General features: G+C 39.3%; 1 pseudogene; it reads left to right on the top strand.

Annotated features, from left to right (window-relative positions):
* The first annotated feature begins 1,111 nt into the window (after window positions 1–1,111).
* Window positions 1,112–2,098, top strand: LOC104417935 (annotated as a pseudogene).
* The last annotated feature ends 8,383 nt before the right edge of the window (window positions 2,099–10,481 follow it).

The raw sequence follows: 10,481 nt of genomic DNA, 5'->3' as shown, positions 1-10,481 counted from the left end.
AGACATTCCTCTATACTCCGCACTGAATATTAGAAGGAAACAAAACAATCATGCCGCTTAAGGCAGTCAATGTAAAAGAGAATCAATCATCACTAGCCATCACCTCTATAGCTCAAAAATCTCTCTCTCACTCTTGCTTGCTCATCATGGCGATCATCTCTTATTCATTGTATAGACTATTGAGTTCAATTTAATTACTGACAAATTTAGATAGGAACCTAATATTCGTAGCCTAAGAAACCATACTGTCACCGTGTGTATGACAAATAATCACTGAGGAAACTTAAAAAATTTATTGCAGAAAGATACTTCACTTTGATGTTCCCTCTAAATAAGATAGCTTCAAGCATGATATCTACACAAATCTTCTCAACAATTCGACCAAAATCCAAATTTGTTGTTATTTATTTATTTTAGATTTTAGGGGATAGATCATCATCATCATCATCATCATCATCATCATCATTAGCTTTTAATGTGAAAAAATAGACCATATCTTTCATCTAAAATTACAACTGACATTACCTTTTAAAGGTCTCACATTAGATTACAAATTAACTTGAATTATACAATGTGATTTCGGCTATACTAATCACGTCCTCCGATGCAACCTGATCTTCTTAAATGGAAAATGGATCCTAGTATAATAATGTCAAGTCTTTAACGCCGAAGGATTAATCTATACTTTCTACTATAATAAGTTGTTAAAAAAAAAGAAAAAAAAAAAGAGACAAATCCCCCCACCCGATACTCTAGATTTCAAAGAATAATTTATTTGCTTTATTATTAACCCACTATCACCGCTAAAAACCAACGGCGAATGAGGCACAGAAGTTCTTGAACAGGATTGCATTTTCCATTTCTGAATATAATTTAAATAACCATTTAAAAATAAATAAATAAAATTCTCGTTGCGTTGTTAAGAGCTTCCCGGTCTCTGCTCTGTATCCTTCTTGTCCGAAGAGTGTAAACCCATAAACCCAAAACCCCTCCACTCTCCTTCGTTTCATCTCCGTCCGAGGACAAGCCCCGAGTCCGTGCGAAATCTCCTCCTCCTAATTGCATTTTTTCTGTAATATATCTGTGAAAGTCTCCACCGTGGTTTGGCTTCATGAAGTTGGTAAGTCTCTCTTTAACTGGTGTTCTAGTGCACCTCCTTCTGTCAATCGACGTATCCGGTCTTCAAATTCAGTTTGATTTGAATTTGGAACATACCCTCTTATGCAGACGTGCTTGAGCAGAGGTAGAGGTTTTTACTTTCCCCAATGTCACATGCTGAGTGTCTGTGGGTTTAGGATCCTGATTTATTGTCCCCTGGACCTGTCTCCTCTCACTGCTTTCGCCCCTATACCTCCCGGATTTTCTGCTGTGCAAGATGAAGAAGATTTTGGACATTCGGTTGATAAATCTGATGGCTGTGAATCTGGGAATGAAGAGAGGGAGGATACTGAGAACCCCATGAATGCGAAGGCTTTGATTCGTTCCGAACCGTGGTACAAAACCGTGGCGAGCCTACACTTGTGGAATCTCTCGTTCATTGATGTTGTGTTGATCTCGAGCCCCACCAGGATGCTCGGGTTGCCGTTTCTTACTCGAGCGAAGGGCTTCTCGGCAAAGGTAATCTTCATCTCGTTGATTGACATTTGAAGTAATTTTTACGTATACGGTTGAGTGTTAATTTAACTATCGCTTGGTCTTGAATTTGTGCGTTAAAGGATTGTAACTTGCTTAAGATCCATGCTTTTACCTTAGGTATATGTAACCGAGGCAGCAGTGAAACTTGGGAAACTTATGATGGAATGAGGAATTCAGGCAGTTGTATGGATCTGAAGATTTCACTAGTCCTTACCGGATGAAGTGGGAGGAGCTGGAATCACTTCCTCCTGCACTGAAGGAGATAGTATTGGGCACTAATGGGATTGAGATTGGTGGATGGATGCCATTGTATAGGTAAGGAACAACCTTCGTGTGGTGGTTCTGTTCTGTAGCTAAATCGCATTTAAGATGTGGCTTGATAGTTTATCATGGCTTAGATCCTCATTGTAACTATCTGCAAAGCACAAATACTAGTTTTTTCTCTCGGCCCCTCCCTTAGTCAGAATAGAGCCCAAGCTTTTTAATGGGCATCAGGTCCAGATTAAATTTTGATGTTGAGAGTTTGTCCTACGGCCAAGGCTTAAAATGCCTTTTCTTGTTAGATGACTTTCTTGATAGGTCATGCATCTCTAAATTAAATGCGCAAAGGCTCACATATTGTGGTCAGAAGCTTTGGCCGTTGAAGATTATGAAGCATTGGTATCCTTGTATTTTCCGAGTTGTGATCATACTTGTTTCATAATGCATCTTACCTTCCTTCCTAGAAACTGCATTTTCGTTTGTTTGATAACCTTTTAAGAGATAGTGATGAAGTGCCTCTTGGTGCAGCTGATGTAGAGGATTATGTTAAGAAGGTTCAAAGACTCAAATAAGTGGAAGTGGCATCCTAAATCCTACAATGGTACAATAAGGATGCGTTTGATAACCATTCTATTCTCATAAACAATTTCCACCTAGAAATGATTTTTTTTTTTTAATTCCTGGGAACAATTTTTAAGCATTTGAAGACATTTGGTAACTGCCTAATAATTTTATTAATCTCTTTTCTCTTTTTTCCTTTTCATCTTCTCCTTCCTTTAGTCACTAGCCATGGCCAAGGATTAGCCAAACGAGGGCTAGCGACCTCGTGGGAGCATTGCCGGCCCCTAGTGACTTGAGCCACAATGAGGCTTGTTGGCTCCAATCTCTCTATGAGCTAAGTGAGATCAGGCAACATCGACTTGGTAGTGGCCCAGCAAGGCTTGGCCTCGCCAGATCTGGGCGAGGTCGATCTCACCTAGCTAAGGCGAGGTCGAGCCTCACCCAGCCATGGCAAGGCTCGAGTTGACGAGCCTCACCTTGGCGACACTTCAACGAGGTTGCTAGCCATGGTCGAAGTTGGCAACTGGCCAAAAGGGAGAAGAACAAGAACAAGAACAAGAACAACAAGAAGAAGAACAAGAAAGAGAAGAGAACAAAAGAAAAATTAGACTTGATTCTAGAATTATTTTCGAAAATAAAGAAGCAAATTTTTTTTTTAATTTTTTGATTGTATTCCAAATCTATTTCCGAGAATAAAAAATTTATCAAATAAATTTCTATTTCAAATCTATTCCTAGGAACCAAATAACAGAATCGGTTACTATCTAAATCATTACAAACAAGCCCTAAGTGTCAAACCAATCAGCATCACATTGGAAATAGAAGCCTGTAATTGAAAAATAAGGTATCCGAATGGGATGATAAGATTTATCTCAAGCTTTGAATTTGTTCCTGGTCATACTTTGGAGTTTAATTCTAGCACCCTTTGATCATATGATGTACTAATATATTCGGATTTTTCACTTCTGGATATCCTGGAGACAACTAACAAGGGTAGTAATTACGCTGCTCCCGAGGGTTCTTCAACTTTGAGGCAACCCGTTTTGTTGAGTATATCTCCTCTTGGGTTGTGAATACTATGGCCAAATGCATGGTTGTATAGTGTAGTACCATTTGATTCTTCCATCTCTTCGTTTTTTCCAATAAGGTAGATTTTGACACTTGGCATCTATGAGATTAAGATGTGAGTTTACTGTGATGAAACCAGTGATTTGGAGGAGCTCTTACTTCATGCTGGTGAGAACTCAGAGGAAATGGACAACTTGAACTTTATATGCTCCTGTGCAGTTGATGCTGTTAAAGCCGGTGAATTTGTACTCATTCCTATAGGACAACTTGGAATAATCCTACAACTCTGGGAGCAGATATCTATTTGCCTGGAAAATCACATTATAATGTATTCCATTGGTTTGCATTTAAAATTTATATTGTGCCAACAATCTTTTCTTATTTTAGTAGATATCAGATAAAGCTAATGCTTCAAGCATGAAGTCTGAATTTTACTTGAAATGAACTTAATGATGTTGATAAAAGAGTCCGAGCTATTTGTGTTCCTACGCAAGAAAATCACCTAGACCAAGTTTTTTTTTTTTTTTTTTTTGGATGATGAAAATAACCTAGACCAACTATATGCTTATGTTGTTTCCTATAGTTGCACCTTCAAAAAGTCAGGTAAACAATTAGTATGCTATGTTCAAACTATCTGCTAAAACCTTGAACGAGCTGTGAGCACTTTATATTTGGCAGTTTGTCCACGTTGGATGCCCTGAACATGTCTTCATCTGGTTAGGATTTGATGATGCATTAGTTAGTTCGATTGGTTGTCGCCACATTTCAACTTTTAACCAATATAACTCGATGAGAGTTGCTGATTCTGCATATTGTACATTCAGTTTACTTGTCTTGCTTGTGTGATGGGTTTTACATGTAAAGATGTGGGAACTCCTTTTGCACATTCGAATAGCAATGCGATCTTGTGCTTGAGAACCACAGAGAGCAACAAACATGATTCTCCTATTGTTTTGCTGGATAAAAATCATCGGCTGTGGTCAACCTAGTAGTGTTATCTTCTAGGTGGTCCTGCAGTTTTAGTCTTGGGATTTTATTTTTTGCAATTGCTTTTGCAAATTGGAGTCCAGGTCGCTCTCGCTGCTGCAAGCAAAGTCCATGTCCAATGTACTTCCTGAATGAGGTGTTCCAGAATGAAAAAGCAATTGGTATTTTCGGAAAAGTGGTTCTTTAGAGTTCTTTGTCTTATAATTTAAAAAAGTCCTTGTAATACCATTTGTTCTCTCAATAGGTTTTCCATATTTGTTATCTCGTCGGTAGAGGGTGTGCAAACAAAGGCAAGAAAAGGTATAAAATGGAGGGGTGTATGATTAATATACGTAGGTAGTTTCCAACTGATCATGTACATTCCCAACTAAAAGCTGATCTTTTGTTGATAATTTGTCCTTCACAGTTGTTCTTTGGCGAGCCATTGTTTGGATGCTCCCTAGTGAGCACTTATGTTTGAACACTTTTTATTTAGTAAATTCATATTCCGACCAAAAGAAAAAGGAGAAAGGCAGCAAGCTATGAAGCACGGACGCTATCCGAGCTTCCGTGTTGTGTCCGACACGCGGTCAACTTTTTTTGACACATTCTAACTTGCGTGTACGAGAGAGGATCATTGAAGAAAACGATGGAGGGTGGAGATGAGGGCGAGGCAACGGTGAGGGAGGGTCTGCTGCGATGGAGGGCTGGCAGCGAGGTTGAGGCTGCGGCTGCAAAGGAGGAAGGGTTGGAGGCGAGCGGTGAGGTGACTGAAAGAGAGCAAAGAGGATCGTGTGAGAAGGAGGAGGAGGAGGTCACGGTTAGCAGGTGATGGGGGAGGGGGAAGAAAGGGAAAGAACCGGAGGCAGAGAGGAGGGGGAGGAGGGGGAGGAGGGGGAGGAGAACAACGGATGATGAGGGGTGGAAGAAAGGGGAAGAAACGAGGCGGGGGGCCTGGGGGTGGTTAGGGTGGCGTGGGGAGAGGGGGAAGAGAGAAATAATAACAGGTGGGGGAGGGGGACAAACGAGGGAAAGAAATCATAGGGGTGGTCTGGGGGAAGAGAAAACTAAGGGAAATGATAAGTCATAGGGGGAGAAATGAGGAAAAGAAACTGACAGGGGGAGGGGTGAGTTTGAGGTGGCGTGGGGAGAGAGAAATGAGGGAGGGAAATAAATTTTGGAGAGTGAGGGTTTGTGAAAAAAATGAGAGAAAAATAATTTTTGGATGGCGATATTATATATGTTTAAAAAAAAAAAAAAAAGCTAAAAATAGTTTTCAAAAATAAAAATATTAAATTTAAATAATGATAAATTTTAATTAATATACAAGATCATAGATTTTTTTTTAAAAATAAATTGATTATAATTTTTTGTTAGTTATTAATTTCATCTATAATTTTTGTTAAAGTTAGAAATATGTTCTCAAATATGGATACGCATTAACTATTAATATGTCTTTTAAATTTCCTATGAATAGTTTCTTAATATTATTAGTACAAATTCATTGTAAGCTCTTTTTTATTATTTATTTATTTGTAAATTTGAATCAAATTAATTAAAAATAAAAATATTTATTTAATATATAACGCGTCTCAATATAATGGAATTTTTTATTTTTTAAAAATGACGTGTCAGAGTGTCATGTCGTGTCGCGTGTTCGTGTTATTTAGACTGCATGTGTATTATGTAATTTACTCATATGAGCTATCGTACGATAATCTTGTCTTTTGACCATACATCTCGTTACCTATCGTATCATTGGATAACTGTTAACATGTGTGCGGACTTCAATGGCAGGAACCGAGCATCGTATTTTGTCGTCCTCATTGGAGTTTGCGCCTTGGCCCACCGGTCCATTTGCTCAGACGCTGGCATGGGGATGAAAAATCATTACTCACCTGGGGGTGCTGATATGTTGTATCACTCGTTCCTATTTTTCAGCGAATAGAACCATTCAACGAGACCTTTTTGTTCCATTTGCAGGAGGGCATGGATAGTGATATAGCTCTCTTGCCTTTTGATCATCCGATGGAGATGAAGATGAAGGTCCTTCTGTGTTCATTTCTCTCGGGAATAGTGTAAGTACTAGGCATTAGCTGTTTCGCCTTTTCTTCATAAGGGTGGAGCGGTATCTAACTTTCGGGAATTACGTAACTTACACGAGTAGCGATAAAAAATGGAAGTTCACAGGAAAGTTAAGAAGATTTATTATAATATGAGTGTTGGTACATGCAAAGTTAAACCCAGACAAACCAAAGACAATGTTATATTAATTCGATTATATATCACACGGTTTTATAGTTGCATGCATTTAAAAAGTACTTCGTAGACTGGTCATTGATTTAAGTAAAAGCCTAGTAATGTCGAATTGCCAATTGTTCAGTCTCGCAGTTTATGTTGGAATGATGCAAATATTTTATTTGAATTTTTTAGGCAATTTTTGTTGGGCTTAAATTAATTATACGGCGGTGAGGCATTTTTCAATTCCACATAAGGAATTTCTTTTGACCAATCAAATGAGTGAAACTTATACCACATGCGGGTAGTGAAATTAAAAATTATCTTTGGACAATGATGACAAGATAAAAATTCGATTCGCTCCTGTCTTCCTCCTTTCTCCCTTTGTTGAGCCAACGAAGGTGGGCTAGAGACCACATTGGTGTCTTCAACACTGATTTGTTGACCGGTGAAGACCAAGCTTGCTGGAGCTTGGATGCGTGGGCGTGCTGGCAGGAGCTGAGGAATCGAGACTTCGGTGGATGCTGAGCGGAACGAAGCAGCGAAGATGAAGCTGCTCGCAGACGCGTGCTGCTGGTGGAGAAGGACAGACGATGACGCTGGACTTCTTGGTGGGATCGTGGGCGGTGAAGGCGGTCAACCACTTTGCTGAAGTGGACTGATCGTGCGGCAGAGGGAAGAACGAAGATGGAGAATTTTCGGTGGTGGATGGACAGATGATGATGCAGATGATGATGCTGTGCGACTTCGGTGAGTGGGGGGCTTCGTGGAGTCAACACCTGGGGCAGCTTAACGAATTTTATTGAAGATTGACCAAGGAAAATTTGTGGAGCAGCAAGTGGTGGAAGAAACCAGCGAAAATGGAGTGGCAGGTTCGGTCTTGGGCAGAGACGGAAGGAGCTGACTGTCAAGGAAATAAAAGAACGGCTGCAGTGAAATTCGTAAGTGCTGTTTTCGGTCCAGAGAAGAGGAGACCGACGTGCAAATGAAGATGGGATCAGTTTAGCGTATGGAAGAAGCCGAAGAAAAGGGGATTGAAAGTCAAACAAGAAATATCTATTTCATGATTAGTAAACCACAAAAGTCCTCAGCCCAACCAATGGAAAATTAGCTCCCAATTAATCCAATTCAAGTTATTTTGGTGTGAATAATTATGTCCATTTTCAGCCAACCTTTACAATGGGTCACCCAAGAGCCAATTTTTCACAATTCCACACCAAATGAAGCCAAATTGAGGGCCAAACTGTAGCACCCCATCACCCCTACGAATTTATACCACATCTTCACCATTCACTTCAATTTGGTAACCCAAATTTCCTCTAATAATGCCCATCCGAATTTGCAACTCTTTTCCGAATTGTCCGTAACGATTTTCCGTAAAAATCTCGGAATGTGTGAAAAATCTTCTGAGACTGAGTTAACGTTCCTAGAATTTATTGTGATATGACAGAATCTTCAATTTCTGAAATTGGACTCGAATTCACGGTTAATTTCCATCCGACGCGTTTTTTTAGCGTGACCTAGACTACCAGGTAATTTTCAGAACTTTTCTGTACAAATGACTCGTGGTCGATTTTCTTCAAGCCACAATGAAGCCACTCGACTCAATGACGACTCTCGATTATCGTGAAAATCTCGAGGATTCAAATACGGACACATGGTACCAAAACGATAAGAAAATCAGTCTAGTGTTGGTCGACGAGAATTTTCCAATTTAGTGGTGTCACCCACGATTAGCCACACATCTCAGTCGAACCAACCTATCTCTGATCTCGAATCGACTTATATCTGTGCCATAATGACCTCTAAAGATGAACACGGTCAAGTAGCTGATTCCTGGTCGAATGCTCAAGTCTATCTACCTTAAAATTCTTAATGGTTTCCCCAGATAGTCTAGTTATCTCTAGAATGATCAGTTCTGAGAACAGCCCTATAGACGCGTCAATGAAATGCCCGATTTATTCAATAGAAAACATGACTGAAAATCTGGGTGGTCACATTTTTAGCATGACCTAGGCTACCGGGTAGTTTTTAGAAATTTTTAGTGTAAATAACTCGTGATTGATTTTCTTCGAGCCATAATGAACCCACTTGCCACATTGGCGACTTTTAGTTGTCGTGAAAATCTCGAGGATTCAAATATGGATACAGGGTACCAAAACGATAAAAAAAATTAGTTTAGTGCTAGTCGACGAGAATTTTTTAATTTAGTGGGGTCACCCACGATTAGCCACACATCTCAGTCAAGTCGACTTACTTATGATCTTAAATCGATTTTTAATTGTGTCATAATGGCCTTTAAAGATGAGCACGGTCGAGAAGCTAATTCCTGGTTGAATTCTCAAGTCTATCATATTAAAATTCCTTAATGACTTCCCTAGATAGTCTAGTTATCTCGAGAGTGATCAGCTCTGAGAATAGCCCTATAAGCGTATCGGTGAAATGCCCGATTTATTCAATAGAAAACATGATTGAAAATCTGGAATGTCACAATATAACAATATAACATGCAAGTAATAATTCAAAAATAATCATACCTGCTCAAGAAGGAAAGAAATTTATGCGCCAAAATTTGAAATACAACTACCTGAGTTTGAAAGGGCTTTTAGAAGGATGTTCCTACAAGAAGGTTGAACTGATGAGTCTACTTTTTCATAGACTTTAACTAGATGCAAGTGTAATATTCAATTTTTCACAAATGAACTCGAATGATCCTCTCCAGTGGCTTGGTGAAAATATTTTCCAGTTGATTTTTCAAATCAATGAATCGAACATTGATTTCACCATTTTGTACATTGTTTCTTATGAAATGATGGCAGATTTCAATATGTTTTGCCCTTAAATGGAGAATATACACTATAACTTCCTCCTCTGATTAGCGTCCCAAACATATTTATAGTCAAAAGAAAGCCCTTCAAACATATTACAGGAATCCCAAGTTGACCGTCCCAAAATTAAGCCAAAAAATGATGAAATATGGGCCAAAAGCTGCTGGAAAAGTTCTGTTCACTGCACACGGAAAACTATGAAATTTTGTTTTAGACAAACCATAAGCTCAAATCGCGATCCGTAAAATCCTATGGCTCCATTTCTATGAAAATACGTGGCTTAACGACTCCAAAATCAGACTTCATCGCTTGATTTTCTAAATTTTTTGAATTTGAGCCCTAAATCCGTAAATTACTTCAATTGCACGAACGAGGGACCTAATCTTGTACTGGGCGTTGTGTTATGGAGTCAAGTTGGCTTGGCGAGGCATCTGTGGCATCCAAGTGCCAAAACCCCTTTCCTTTCTTCCCCTTTCTTGTCTTCTTCTTCTTCTTCTCTTTCTTTCCTCTCTCCTCTTTCTCCCGAAGTGGTTAAGCTCTTTAAAGTGAGCGACCACTACTCACCCCTTTTTCTCTTTTCTTTCCTTTTTTTTTTTCCTTCTTTTTGACTTTTCAACCCTTCTTTTGTTTTCTTCTTTTGGGTCCACCAGCCAAATATTACAAAGAGAGGTGTTAAATGTGGCAATTAGGAATTGTGATCCCTATTTTGGAGTTTTAAAGAAGCAGCAGGGAGGTGAACAGAGTCGGAAAGAGAGACGATGTCGTCCAAAATCCCTAAAACGGGCTAATGGAACTACGGGCAAACTAAAATGTTGTTTACCCGTAGCACGAAGACATTTATAGAAACTAAATTGAAGATGCCACTCCGCCCCAAGCATGAATCGCATGGTTAGTGGTAAAATTAAAAGGTGAAGACGGATGGAA

Source organism: Eucalyptus grandis, chromosome 8, assembly GCF_016545825.1.
Source record: "Eucalyptus grandis isolate ANBG69807.140 chromosome 8, ASM1654582v1, whole genome shotgun sequence".
NCBI lineage: Eukaryota > Viridiplantae > Streptophyta > Magnoliopsida > Myrtales > Myrtaceae > Eucalyptus > Eucalyptus grandis.
Note: the sequence above shows the minus strand (reverse complement) of the source record. Positions and strands in the feature narration are given on the sequence as shown.